A 14367-nucleotide genomic window follows, 5' to 3' on the forward strand; every position below is an offset into this window, starting at 1 on the left:
GATATAAGCATATACCAAGATGACATTCTGGGGAAATGGGGTCTTCATTTATTGTTTCGCGCTCCAAATCATGACGAATGCGGCTCAACATTAATGTGAAGTTGAAAGTGTTTTCTTAAAACGTTCATCGGAATATGAATTCCACATGAGGTCCCACCAGCCACAGTTTAGTATTAATTGCCTGCATGAACGTCCATGTACTCTCTCCGTGGCATTATTTTGGTGGCATGAAAGCAAAAACAAACCAACCAAACACAACAGAATCGTCAGCAGTCTCTTTCTATATGCGTTGCACACGAGAATTTGTTGTGACAGCATTCGTCTTTGCCGGATTCCTTGCACAATAATTGCTTTTAGGCGAGCTAACCTTTGCATGTTATTTTCCTCATCCGCCATTTTAAATTTTGGCGGTGAAACCAAAGTTTTACCTGTACCCAGGCCCCTTTACCGTTGTATGGATCTCAGTTTGGTTAGACCCAGGTACGGCGTATAAATCGGCCGTCACGCCAAAGTAGCTCTTTAGTCGAACTTTATTGGGTTAGGTTCAGTATATGAGCGGAGCAGCATTTGGATCGGGCCTAACAACCAAGTCTTCCAGAGTTACGTTTGACGAGAACCTTACGGAATTCAAAGCATGCCTTATCAGGAGAGGTTACCCACCAAACATAGTGGACAACAACATCCTCTTAGAGGTTAATTTTGCAAATAGAAAGGCAGCCCAAGCACAGAAAGATAAAGCACAAAAGAAAATTCAACCTTTTGTAACGTTATCTCAACCAGCTTTGAAAGACTTAAAGAACATATTACTGGACAAATTGCATTTAATTCAAAAACCAGCCTGGACTCAGGGAGATATTCAAGGAACCGCCCTTGATCTGTTACAGAAAAGGAAAATCGCTAAAAGACATGCTCATCAACGCAAAACTATAAAGGCTACTAGCAACCACAGACACACAGCAGGAGTTGCGTTGGTCTGCCATTCACAATTAGTGCCTGTTTGGAATAATGGCTTTATATAGTTTTCATGTTACCAGGGTATATCCCATTTATGACAAAATCACCAGTTCCCATAAACGGCATACCATTTATGGGAAATGCTTCATAATATAAACCAACGTAAATGGTTTATTCACTTCAGTTAAACTGTAATTTTACCCAATTTCCCATTCCTGTTTAAGTGGCCAATTATCATTAATGGGTTTAAAATAGTAATTATTCGCCTTTCCCGTGGTTTTAATAATGGTTTAAACATCGTTCTCATTTTGAAACACATTAACAGCTTTTCAATTCTTTTCCCTGTGTTAACGGCACTGGAGAACACAAGTAGTTTGCTGGAAATCGCATTCACAAGATTAGAAAAAAGGAGGAGTCTGTTGTTTGAAGACAAATTTTAATGCAAGAAAATCCTTGCCTCAGCTGTGCATGAAGAAGATGCTCTTCACATTTTACTATGGAGAATAACCGTTTGGCGCACATTCAGGGTAGGAGCATGGATTGCAAGGTTCCCGTGCAACACCAGAGTCCAAAGGGGCAAGAGAATAACAGGCCTTCTCACTACAAAAGAGTTTAGTGAAACAGACGATTCTCGGGACGCAAGAGTCCAAAGGCAGTGTGCCAAATTTAAACAGTTCCAGAAAGACATGCTGGGGATCAAACTGCAAACGAATCATCATGGTCTTCTGGAATGCCTTGGGAGGATTCAACATGCCCACAAAGCCACTCTTCCTGTGGGAGTGGGATTAACTATGTCCAAGGGGTACGCAGGTTGCGCCAGCTCGCAAAACGCCTGATCAAGTGCTGCCATGGATGCAAGACATTCCCCAGGAAATCTGCCTCAAGATCGGACTGAGGGAGTGTCGCAATTCAATTCATTGGGGTAGACTACGGCAGGCCACTAAAGGACTGCTCTAGCAGAAACAAAGAGGGTAAAACCTACATAGTCCTTTAAGGCTGTAGTATGTTCCGAGTCTTATACCTTGGAAGTGAAAAAAAGAATGGAGACATTTCTTTAGCACAGTGGAACCCCGCCTTAAGTCCACCTCGGTAATACAGTCACTTTGTTATTGCGGCCACTTTTTTGTGGCCCGGCAAAACGGCCGTACATTCTCTTACAGAAAACCCTCGTTAATGCAGTCACCAGTTAATACGGCCAATGGCAACAACAGTAGAATTCTCTATAATTTCACCCCGTTAATATGGCCACTCGCACTAAATTAAGAACACCAAAATGCCTGTGACATGTCAATTTCATTGACCTTTTTCAAAGCAGCAGTTAGCACCAAATGCCCTGAGCTGTGGTTGAATACAAGAAAGCAAGAAATGCAGTCAACTCAGCTTTACAAAGAGCTTAAGCATCCTACTTTACCAATATGTTTAAATAAGTAAAGAACTCTAGTGCTTACTGGAACTTAATTAACAAAGCTACAAATCGCTCAGCACACAAAAGAATAGGCCCCCTTAAGAGAACCAATGGCCGTTTTGTTTTAATGGATAAAGAAAAAGCACAGATGATGAACACATACCGTACTTTTCAGAGATCAGTGAGAACTTAATTAAGTCACTGCCAATGCCACCGCAGCTCACTTCTAAATTACCACCTAAAAGCCCTATTTCAATTACAAACCATTCTGTTGAAGAAAAGACAAATTAACTCAAGAGTAATAAGTCCGTTGGACCTGATAAAATCTCACTTCTAAATTACCACCTAAAAGCCCTATTTCAATTACAAACCATTCTGTTGAAGAAAAGACAAATTAACTCAAGACTAATAAGTCCGTTGGACCTGATAAAATCTCGCCTAAACTTCTCAAATTGGCAGGAAAGGCTAATGTACCAGCATTGGTCAACCTTTAATTACAGCACTGAATGACGAACTGTCTTTTCCTTGTGGAAGACTGCTCGATTTACTCTGCTTTTCAAAAAGGATGATGAAACAGATTGTGGAAAATATCGACCTGTCTCCCTTTTAAGCATACCAAGTAAGTTTCTGGAAGTAGAAATAAAAGATAGACTGGTGCAGCCGCTTTTGTTGACAATAAGTTAATCAGAGAGGAGCAATGGGCTTACTGACATGGCTACTCGACTGAGCTCTTCCTTGTACATCTGACAGAAATATGGACGTTGTCGCAATAGCTTTTGTGGACTTCAGAGAAGCCGTTGACAGTGTATCACACGAAATCTTAGAGAAGAAGCTGAAATATAATTGTTTTGGTATTACGGGCATGTTGCTAGATTGGATTACGCACTTCTTGAGCGGTAGAATGCAGTTCACTTTGCTTAATGCAGCCAAATATGACAAGTTACCAGTAACAACTGGAATACCACAGGGATCTGTTTTAGGCCCTACTTTGTTCACTTTATTTTAATAATGATCTACCCACCATGATAACCATGGGATCTCTGTTTATGTACCAAGACGATACGTCAATTTTCTTCATCGGAGAGTCTGCAGACGTAGCGATTGCTTCTTTAAACAGAAAACTGTACGAGGTCTACAGGTGGTACCTAAAAACCCGCCTAACACCTCACTATGAGCGAAGTTATGTTAATTAGTACACAAGCCATTATAAGAGCACTACCTCCAGTACTTTTGGGTAAATTGGTATTAAGCTATGTCACAAAATATCGTCTTCTTGGAATGATCGTGGAAAACAAGCTTACTTGGATACCACATACAGTTGTATGCTAGAACTAAAAAAAAACATTGCAAACAAAATGAACTCATTGAAGTGCCCACGGTTTTTTGCCAAAAAGTGTCCTTTCAAAGTTCTATGTTAGTGTAATATTACCTTCTGTGAAGTATGGTATTATTTTATGGGGTTCGTGTACAAATTCAGATCTTTTGTACTCAATTGATAAACTTCACTGTAGAGCAGCAAAACTTGTCTACAACTTATACAAAGATATCATCTAGTGAAGCTCTCAAAGCCGCGGGATGGGATACGATCAGTTAAGATTACAAATTTCAACTCACTACGTGAGTGTCTAATTAATAGCATATTCATAAGACGGGAATGTAGCTATTCACTAAGAGATCAAGAAGCAATAACAACACCTGGATTCAATACTAGATTGTTAAAAGATTCACTGGTATATCGAGGTTCAGTGGTATGGAACTTTGTTAACCATCATGTCAAAAATGTAGGTAGTATTGACCTCAAGAAACTTTGCAGACAACTCAGAAGAAATGATCACTTCAGGAGCTTTATCTTCTCTGGTTTATCGGGTTTAATGGTTAGGAACAGATTACATTGTGACTGATCACACGTATTTTTAAGTACAGAAGTAAAACTTTTAAATTTCAATGTTTCATCGTCAGTTCCCGCGACTTGCTCCCGTCTGACCTGGTAGCTCAGTCGGTAGAGCAGCGGGGATCTAACCCGAAGGTCGTGGGTTCAATTCCCACCCTGGTCACATGGTTCATATGGGGTAGATACTTAGCACTTCACATTACACTCTAATCACTTAAGACTGTTTCACTGTATTAGTTTCTTACTTAGGTAGTTCACATTTTAAGAATTGTAATCTATTAGCATATTTTTAAAAATGTGTTTTAGTTATAATTAATAGTTTTTAATTGGACTGGTAAGTACACAACCCCACACACTTTTTAGCTATAATTCTTATCGGGTAATAATAAAGATTCTATTCTATTCTAGGATAAACATCAACTGGCAGTTCAACCTAAGCAGGGCTGAATGGTGGGATGGACAGTTTCAGCGGATGGTAGGTCTTGTTAAAAAACCCCTTCAACAGGACTGTTGAAAATGGGACTCTCACCTGGAGGGAACTGCAGGATGCACTACTGGATGTACAATGTGCAAGTTGTGCTGAACTGGCCCCTCACTTAGAAGATGTCATACAGCTGGCTCTGCTGAACCCAGCTTGGACGCCCCAACATACTGCCTAAAGCTGAAGACGACCATTCCCATCAAAGGGACAGAAATGAACAGGAGGGGGGTCTAATTTGAGACTGCGTGACCGTAACATAACTCCAAATAATGACTGATATCCTCAACTAGTCTTTCACAAGCAAATATAATTTAAAATCAGACTTTCATAGCTTTCAATTAGTAACTTGATTGACAATTCGGTTGAGTAATCAATGACTTTTGTATTAGAAGTTTCAAAAATATTTTCCATGCAAGAGCAAGTTTGTAGGTGCAGCTGAAGAAAGAAGTACCACTAATGAGCATGAAAAATATGATCAACATTGCACACTACCCATTCTCCATTTTCCTTCAAACCCTTTTTAGTCTTTTCTCCTTTACAATCCACACAAAACAAACATAAGCCAGGAGAGACTAGAAACCACCACCAATGATCTCAAAATGGCTGCTAGTGTTTGAGAAAAAATAATCAGAAAGTGGTTGCTTTGTTTACAGATTTCTGTTAAATATTCAGATGTGGTTCATCATTGAAATACTATACTTTCAAGTTATTCACTCCCTGTCTGTGTCAGCTGATGCACTGGTGGTGAACCGGATAATGTATTGGAGGTGTGTTGTTGGGGATGAATTTTGTTATTATCACTAGTAAAAGTAGCCATTGCTATACATTTGTACCTGTTACCGTGGTGCTGTAGATCAAAATTAGAGCAAGAGTGCCAAGGGCCATGGGTTTGCATTTGAGCAATCACTTGCACCTTAGTAATTAATTTTGAAATAGTTCAGGTAGGTCAATGACAGTGCTTCCCCCATGTATGGTGACAGGATAAATCAACATAAAAACCAAGCAGTTTTCTACAAATGTATTTTGTCTGACATTCTTTGCCAAGGCAATGGCATTCAAGTGAATGTGACCTGCACTTGGGTAAATGCATGTAATATTTTATTGTTTTCACACACAGAGTGGTCTTATTTCAACTGAAACACAAACTCTAACTATATATGTGTACAACAAAAGAAGAAAACTCCCAGGGAATTATCCAGTAATGAGGACTCCTGACTTGGTCATCTGGCACCATGAAATATTCTCCTGGTGAGGCAGAATGTCATGTTGCAGTTACGCCTACAGGGTGCAGGAAACTTAATCGATCCTGCACCTCCTCCCAAAGCGGCCATTAACAAGCCATTTAAGGCAAGTTTGCAAATCCAGTAGCAAGCCTGGGTGGTAAACGGTTCGTTTACCTACATTATATTGGATGATGAGAAGCAAGTTCCAAGAAAGGAGTTGGTCCAACCATGATTCAAGAAAGCCTGAGGAAATACTAGCACACTTGGTACCCCAAATTCTTCAAGTCCTGTGGTACATGTACATCAAACACACTCACTAGCACTGAGGACAAATCAGTTAAAAAAGGAGGGGAAACAGGGACAAATGAAAAGTTAAGAGACTGAGATCAAGACCAAAAGTAAAGTGAAGACAAATAAAGCGTAAAATAAAAAACCCATTTTTTCAGCGACACCTCTGTTCTTTTCAAAACCACCATATCTGAAAACAACCAATGACCTTAATTTTCTCTTGTTTGTATTTGGTTTTTTACGGATTAATTATGACATAAACTTGTGACTTGTTGCCAGAAAATATTTGAATGTGGTGTGCATCTCATAACCAAAGTCTAAACCAATATTCTGATAGCATGGCACTGTTTTACTCTACCAGATTTATTAAAACAGGAAGACATTTTTCTATGCATTTTAGACATTTTCCATGCAAGTTTCATTCATGACCATCATAATTTCATAATGAACAAGTTTCGTCTTCTACCAAAAGAATGTACATGCATGTGAACAATTAGTTATTGCCCCATACAACAACAATTGTGCCATGCAACCACAACAACAACAACAACAAGAACAACAATAATAATAATAATAATATAATTCCTTTATTAACATATTCCAAAATTCATTTCCATTAGAAAAGAGACCATTATGAAGCGCTATAGAGATGTTTTCAAGCACAGTTTTTTTTAAAGAAAACAAAACAAATGTCCTAAAATTATGATGATATTCTCATTTTGTAATAAGAAAAATTCATGTCATAATCGTATACTGACTAAAAAATATTTGGAAATACATGTAAAGATAATGTCCTTAAAGAAAAACCACTCTTATTAAAAAATCTATATGCAGATAATTTCAGTCATTAAAACAAACAAATAATAACTATTATAATAATAATAATGATAAGTATTATTGCTGTTGTTGTATTGTACGGTAGTGTAGTGTTCAATTGGTTAATATTCATCTTTTGAAGTTTCTGTCCAATTCTACTTTTACTCATAGGCATAATTATTATGGTGAGTCTAAACACAATAATACATTAATGAGAAGAGAAGTTTCAAAGAATGGAAAGCAATACTGTACATTTGAGCAAGTTATTCAGAGTTAAAATTAGGACAAGAGGTTGTTTGGGAAATGGCATGCCATCCAAGACATGGCATGTGAACTTCACAAAGCAGGTAAATAGAATGTAAAATAGCGTTAATTCAGTTGCTCCTGCTGGTACATTGCCCTGACTTTTCAGGAATGAAGTGAACTGGAGATAGCCTGGAGAATAAACATCTGCGCACTTAATTCTGATTATGCAACAAAAAAAACTAACAGTGTAAAACACAATTTGGTTGATGTAAATAGTGTTTTGTGATGAGTCATGAGATTCTGTCACACTCCATGTAGTTGAACATTGAAATGTAACCTTAAAAACTGACCTGTTGCTAACCATAAACTTCTGGCAAAACTTATCTACTTTGTTGTCATCATTTTAGGTTCTGTAGACTCCAAGAAGAAATTTATTTTTATGTAGCCATGGTAAGAAATAAGGGAAATCACAAAGAGATGTTCTGCAAAGAGACTTGAGCCTGTAAAATTGCCAGTTTACAAAGAGAAAAATGAGAGAGGGAGCTGTAGAGGGCTTCTAACAGATTTCCCTGATAAGGACCTCTTCACCTATGAATAACATGTCTACAATCAATACCCCATGATCATTATTTTACATCACAGCTACCTTGCTGTAGTAACAGCATCCACCATTTAAAACAAAGACATATTTTGAATCAAATGCACCGGTATATATTAAGCATTCAGATTCATGGACCAATATAAAGGTAACATATTTGCAATGGTTTTCTAGAACTTGAGCGGTCAGCTGTCAGCCATTAGCTGTCAGCGATAACGACAGACATGTTTTTTTTTTTTTTGCTCCTGCTTAGCTCAGTAATTTTTGAATATATTAAGTTAATTAAGCTTTTATAGTATTGCTTCTACTCATTAATTATGCCTGATAAGTGAAAGATTTGTAACCCTCAATCTCCAAATACTTGGTGATTTGCCAGAGGCTATCTCTTTGGGTGTACTTCGTGAACTTTTCAAAACCCAAGAGTGAATTCTTCTATCCTTTATGGAATCAGTTGTTACAAATCTAACCTTGCGTATCAATGGTCTAGTCAAGGATGTTGCAGGGTTGAAAGCCAGATTAGAGTTTAGTCAAAAAGATGTTTCTGACCATAAAGAACATCTCAAGTTGATTGATACTCAAGGAAGAATCTTCATTTTAAAGGTGTGGTAGAAGATTGTGGGGAAACCTGACCAGATACAGAAGAGAAAGTGAAGAAGGTTCTTGTTGACAAGTTGAATTTCGAATCTATGCCAGGCATTCAACGAGCTCATCGTACAGGCCGATCAACAAAAAGGGATGGTACTCCTAAACCAAGAACTATCGTTTGTAAATTTGCTGGTTATAAAGACACTTGAGTTGATTCTCTATGCAGTACCATGAGTAAAGCCTGACGGATAATATATTTGCTACATAATACTTTTACCGTGAATAATATTAGTGGCAATTTAGTTTCAAAAATATCTGATCATCTTTGTCAATTTTTAATTGTTGATGATCTCAAAAAACCTTACTGACCAACTTTGCATTGTTGTTGTTATCCGGGAATTTGGAGCGTCTACTTTGATATATGGGCAAGTATCATTGAGTTATTCTTGCACTCGAGAGAAAAAAGAAAACCATCTTGTCAGGGAAATAAAAAACACTTCGAAGATCCTCAATCAGAAAAACAGCAGAACACCTTCATGTCCAGCACTTTTCTATGAAGTGTGGAGCTACATGTATGTCTGCCGTGAATTCAAGAGAGAAATACAGTTTCTGCGCGTGGTACTTAGTTCTTTGAACTTTCAACTGGACCTTAATTCATAAGCAAGCAACCCATATTTATCTTATACCCAAGCAGTTCCCAATGAAACAACATGGCGAGACAGTTTAATTTGCTGCCAGCGCATTACTTGGTAAATAAGCTTAATACAAGCGGTTAGCAATAAGCGAGTACAAAGCAAACTAAAGCCATTTTCAGTGTGGAGCACGCAATACACATTTGTAACGTTACGTGAAATGCTCTTACTTTACGTTCCTAGAATTTCTCCTTTTTCAAGTTTACCTAGTCTTCAAACAGCTCATGGTTGAATCCAACAACAATTTGTTCTTCCTGTAAATAAACACAAGCTGACCTCCTGACACACAAGCTTGCAATTTCAGTACTCTTTACTGCCATTCCAAGAGCAGATGGTTCAACAACGATTCCGTTTCCACTCGATAACATGTTGCAGAGAGCAAGTCATACATAAATAATATTAGAAACTCAAATTCTAATAAACATAGCTTATTTTCCAATGAAAAACAGAATTATATGGCCCATTTGATGTCTGATGGAAACAGATTACTTTACACAGTCATATAATTCAGAGTTTCAGGTCCTGAAAAGGGCAACTGAAGTAACGTGGACACACAATGTAAAGTGGGTGAGTTAGGTTATTTAAAGTTAACTTCAAGACCTTAAACTGTTATAAATATGATTGCTCCAAATTTCACAAAGAGGAATTTATTAATGATTTCCTGCTCCTTGATTGGACAGACATTTCTGCTTTAGATTTGGATGTTAACCAAAATTCAATATTTTCTATAACCGAATCTCCCAACTTGTCAATACTCATGTTCCTCGAAAGAAGCTCTCAAAGGCCAAAATAAAGCCGTCCACTAAACCATGACATTATAAAACTTGAAATTCTTGTCTTTACCTATGAGTGGTTTGATCAAATGACTCCCTCTTACTTTAATAATTATTGCCAACGAGTCAGGCTTTCTGAAGACAGAAGGCCTGGCGAGGCGGCAGCTTATAGAGCCGCGAGAAGATTTTTAGGCGGACGAAATCTCAGAAGCGCTTCAAATTTGAGTGTAATGTAGACCAAAAGCTGTAATGTAGACCAAAGCGATGAAATGTTGACCATAGCGATAACCAATGAGAGTGCCGCACGAGTACGCCGCGTGATGTTTGCAGCCGCCAGGCGCCAGATCACGCAAGCTTGGCTCGTTGGCACTTTAGCGACAGCTATAACTAGTTTTAATTTAATATCTTCGTTTCATTCTTACCCTCCTTGCTAGTCTCTAAACCTAAATTTGTTTATAAACCACGCTAATACACCCCAATATGGCATTCGGTCTCTTCAGTTTACTGGCACTGGTCTCTGGAATGCACTGCCTATAACTACTAAACAAAATAATTACATCCTTGTATAGTTTTTGTCAAAACATTAAGAGTAAATGATTGATGGCTACATAAGTTTCCTCCTTGATTGTTTTGATTCATTGATTTTTTTCCTTTTTCTCTAATATTTATTCTATGAAGCAATACTTTTAACCTAATTAATTTTTTTTTTTAATATTTCATTTCCTTTATCATTCATGTTTTCAATTTGGGGCACCTACTTGATTAGTCTCTACTATTTTAGGTGTCCCAAACTTGTGTCTTTGTAATTATTATTTGTTATTCATTGCTTTTCTTGTTTTTTTCTTCTTGTAAATTAATATATTATTATTATTTAGCGTGAGTTTACAATTTAAAAAAAATTAAAAAATCGAAATTGGGAAAAAATACAAAATCTCAATACCATCACATGTACAGCTACCCAAAATCTTAAGGTGTAATTGAAAACCACTCAACTTTTTTGGATGCAAAAGCTCAGAACAATCATTGAAAGACTCCACAATTTTACTCGTCAGTTACACTTGAGCGATCTTGTGTTTAAGTCATCTCCCCTGACCAAGGCTTCACCAATCTGCCACATCACCACCACCATCACATCACCAATCTGCCACACCAAGTTTAAAAAGAATTAAGAATTAAGAATTAAGTTTGATGCAAGCACCGCAGAAGCACAAAGTTTTGAATACTTCAGTTCAGCAGGACAGCTTGGCTGTGCTGAGCACACAGCAGCAGCTAGACTTGGTTTCAAAGAAAATGCTACCGTTGTGCCAAACTTTACATTATTAATTTAATGTATCTGGACTATCTGCAATGTGGTATAATTTGTTTCCAATTTGGCAAGACTGAATTAGGTTTGACTTTTGAACATGCTCCCATGCACCACTGCTTTCCTTGCTTCACATAAACTGCAAGAAAAGCTTGGCAAGAAATGCTTGGAATAAAAGGAAGTTCCAGGGGGAAATTCCTCAATGTACAAAACTGAGGCCATGGCTGTTTATGGTCATGACACTATTAAATTTTCAGAGGCCATTAGGAAAAAACTCAAGATAGTCACATTCAGACACTGTTAACACCCTCACCGAGTTTGCAACCACGAAATTTTAAATGAAGGAGGTGAAGCTTATGAAAATGTGTGTAAACTTTAGCTGTAAGAGAAACATCTCATTCTGTCCTGTTGCTGTTCATGGCATTCCTATCAACTATGTTACCAGTACCAAAATAGTACAACTCCACGTTTCTAAAGGAACTTATCAAGAAAGCTAAGAAGCACTTTCATACAGTGCAGTTTATCTCAGCTTGAACACTCTGGCTTGGTAGACATGAGCTAGTTCAATTTTCCTGTACTTGCATGGGCCTTATCATGAGGTATATATGCATGCACAATTTCTTTTGTGACAGTCTTCCCATCTGCCTTTCCAGCAAAGCTTGAAGGAGTACAAAAGTGGGATCTTCACATCATTTTCCCTTCTGCCCACATGATGAGGCATTGGTTAAATCAGGCCTCACTGTCTCTTGTATCATTAAAATTTAGTTTATCAAATGAGTGGATAAGAAAGATTTGCAAGTTGACGACAGGAATTAGTTGATAGATTACTTAAGGAAGTTCTACACAACAAACAGAACAAGTTTCATAACCTCCTTCCTGGTCATAAGACATGTACCATAAACCTAAGAAACTCTCGAATGTTTACGCCCGTTTTCCACACCAGATTCTAGTTCTACATCATACTCAATTGCAATGATGCTTTCTTTAGGCGTCAGTAGTCTCGGGATACAGATAGTTCGTATGTACGGATTTTCGAAGGAGTAAGTCTCACTTACACCATTGTTTCAATCAAGGAGAATTCGATAATACTACACCGTCGTGAATTCGAACCAATTTTGTAATATTAAAGTCTCCGAAGTTTCAACAACGAACACAGCTGCTAAAGGAGCTCACAATGCAAAAGAGTAAACACGGGTAAATGTGCATTTGGGAACAGCTTTTGGAAACAGGTAAACAAGAAACGATCAAAAGATGGAACTTACCACTGTGCTCTTTACAAAACAGCCTCATAAGCGCCTCCTCGCAGCCCAAAGGAATAAACACGTTGTGCAGGAAGTTTGGAATCCCAGAAGTCCATCTGACCCAATGACCCAATGAGACCATTCTGTGACGAGCGTCTCAGACCTGCCTGCTTCGCGTGGACGTGAAAAGTGAGTTGGCATTCCCCCTTTTTTTATTACTGGGTTTCCAGGTATGGCAATCCAGTCGAAATCTGAAATCGGAAAAGTTGCGCAATAGCGTCTTTCCTGCCACTCCCCTGCTAAGTATTGCCGGTTTTCACTGTCACGCCATCCATCATCAAAACCATTCAACAAATAAAGTCAAGAAAAGAAGTAAAAGAAGATAAATATTCAAACAGTCTCGCAAAGGTTTAGGTCTGTGCGATATTTCGTGAGGGAGATATTCGAAGAAATGTTGTTCTCAAATTTATAAGGCTTTGTATGGAGACGCCATGTTTGTGTCCCTCTGAGGAGCAATATGGCGGCCGGAAGCTAACAAAAACATAAGTCATCAAGTTTTGCTATAAAAAGCTTGCAGTCATCTTCTGAGGGCTCATACACACAGCTATGTGAGTACTTATTCTCATACAAGGACTGTTCAGATTGAACAGACCTGCCTCATTGGGTAAGTCACTTTTTAAAATTTTATACGTGACAGCATTCTCTGCCGCAATTTTAGTATCGTGTAACGCAAAAGCTTCGAAATTCAACCTTGCTTTACCACAAGATGAAAAGCCCTATCAAACTGAAAATTTGTGAAGAGATAAGTCTTCAGCTGTTCTAATAACTAACGAAACTAAAATCTCAAAAGGATTGATAATTCCTTATTTTTTAAATTTTGATGACGTCACGTGCCTAGAGACTTCTGCGCGTATCTTTGGTAGGTCTCAGAGGGTAGTCAAAATGCGTAGATTTTTTACGGTGGACACAATAGGATATTTAATTAACCTGCAATGGCGTCGAAGTCGATGTAAGGCGAATGGCGTTTTAGTGGATCTTAAAACAAGGCTTCTCTACGCAATTGCTAAAATTGCGTTCATAACTGCGAGGATCATAGCTTTACTTGATTTCATATCCGCAGTTCAGCATATGATTCATTTCACATGTCATTTCATTCACAAAGTACACCCTTATGAAGCTCAAGAATGGATCGTCATAAACAAGACAGGTAGCCTCCCACGCAGACACTCTCAGGGCTTCGTCACGTGTTCCTCCCCCACGAGCGTCTGCTGAAACGAGCCGAAACTTATGTAGACCAATCACAAGGGACTTCCAGATTCTGGAAGTGGACTTTGGACCCTTAGAAAATTTGCGCACGGTCACTGCAAGAAAATGGGCCTCGTGTGTTGGGCATTTAAAATCGCTGACTTAAATTCGTATCAAAGAGAAACTGTAGCGTATAAATTTCATGCTTTGGCTTAGATGTTTGCGGCTCTTCACATAATGAATATGGTAGAATTCGTATGTTTGAAACATTTTGCTCCCGTACGTTTCAAACCTGTTTGCGGCGTTCGCTTGGGATTGATATGATATTTACATTTCTTTCAGCGGTATTTCAATGGAGACGTATCGTTCGAATAACCCCCATCTTGTGGTCCTTCGGTTGAACTGATTCAAAGTTTGCTTTATTTTTCAAATCGAAGAATTCAAGAAACACTGAGTACGAACGATCGGTTCGCAACTCAAAAACATTAAATCAATTTTTAGAGACGATCATCGCCAAAAGCAGCCTGAAAATTTCAAGCTCACACGTGATGGATATTTTCAAGCTTTCTTCTCGTTACAGTCCTAGTTGCGTTCATTGCGCTTGAAGATAATGTTCTCGTGCAGTT

General features: G+C 38.2%; 1 long non-coding RNA gene and 1 other non-coding gene across 2 annotated transcripts in view; one reads left to right on the forward strand and one right to left on the reverse strand.

The window, feature by feature from the left end:
- LOC137996500 (uncharacterized) overlaps positions 1-12719 on the reverse strand; it is a 40799-nt gene extending 28080 nt beyond the window's left edge. Inside the window, exons 1-2 of the long non-coding RNA XR_011122324.1 lie at positions 12518-12719; positions 10946-11093 (exon numbers count right to left, since the gene is read on the reverse strand). This is a non-coding gene — a long non-coding RNA (uncharacterized lncRNA). The remainder of the gene's footprint in view (positions 1-10945; positions 11094-12517) is intronic.
- On the forward strand, positions 4341-4413 carry Trnar-ucu (transfer RNA arginine (anticodon UCU)). The gene has a single exon. It is a non-coding gene; the product is annotated as a tRNA-Arg (tRNA).
- Positions 12720-14367: the final 1648 nt, after the last annotated feature.

This window comes from Montipora foliosa, chromosome 1 (assembly GCF_036669935.1).
Source record: "Montipora foliosa isolate CH-2021 chromosome 1, ASM3666993v2, whole genome shotgun sequence".
Lineage (NCBI taxonomy): Eukaryota > Metazoa > Cnidaria > Anthozoa > Scleractinia > Acroporidae > Montipora > Montipora foliosa.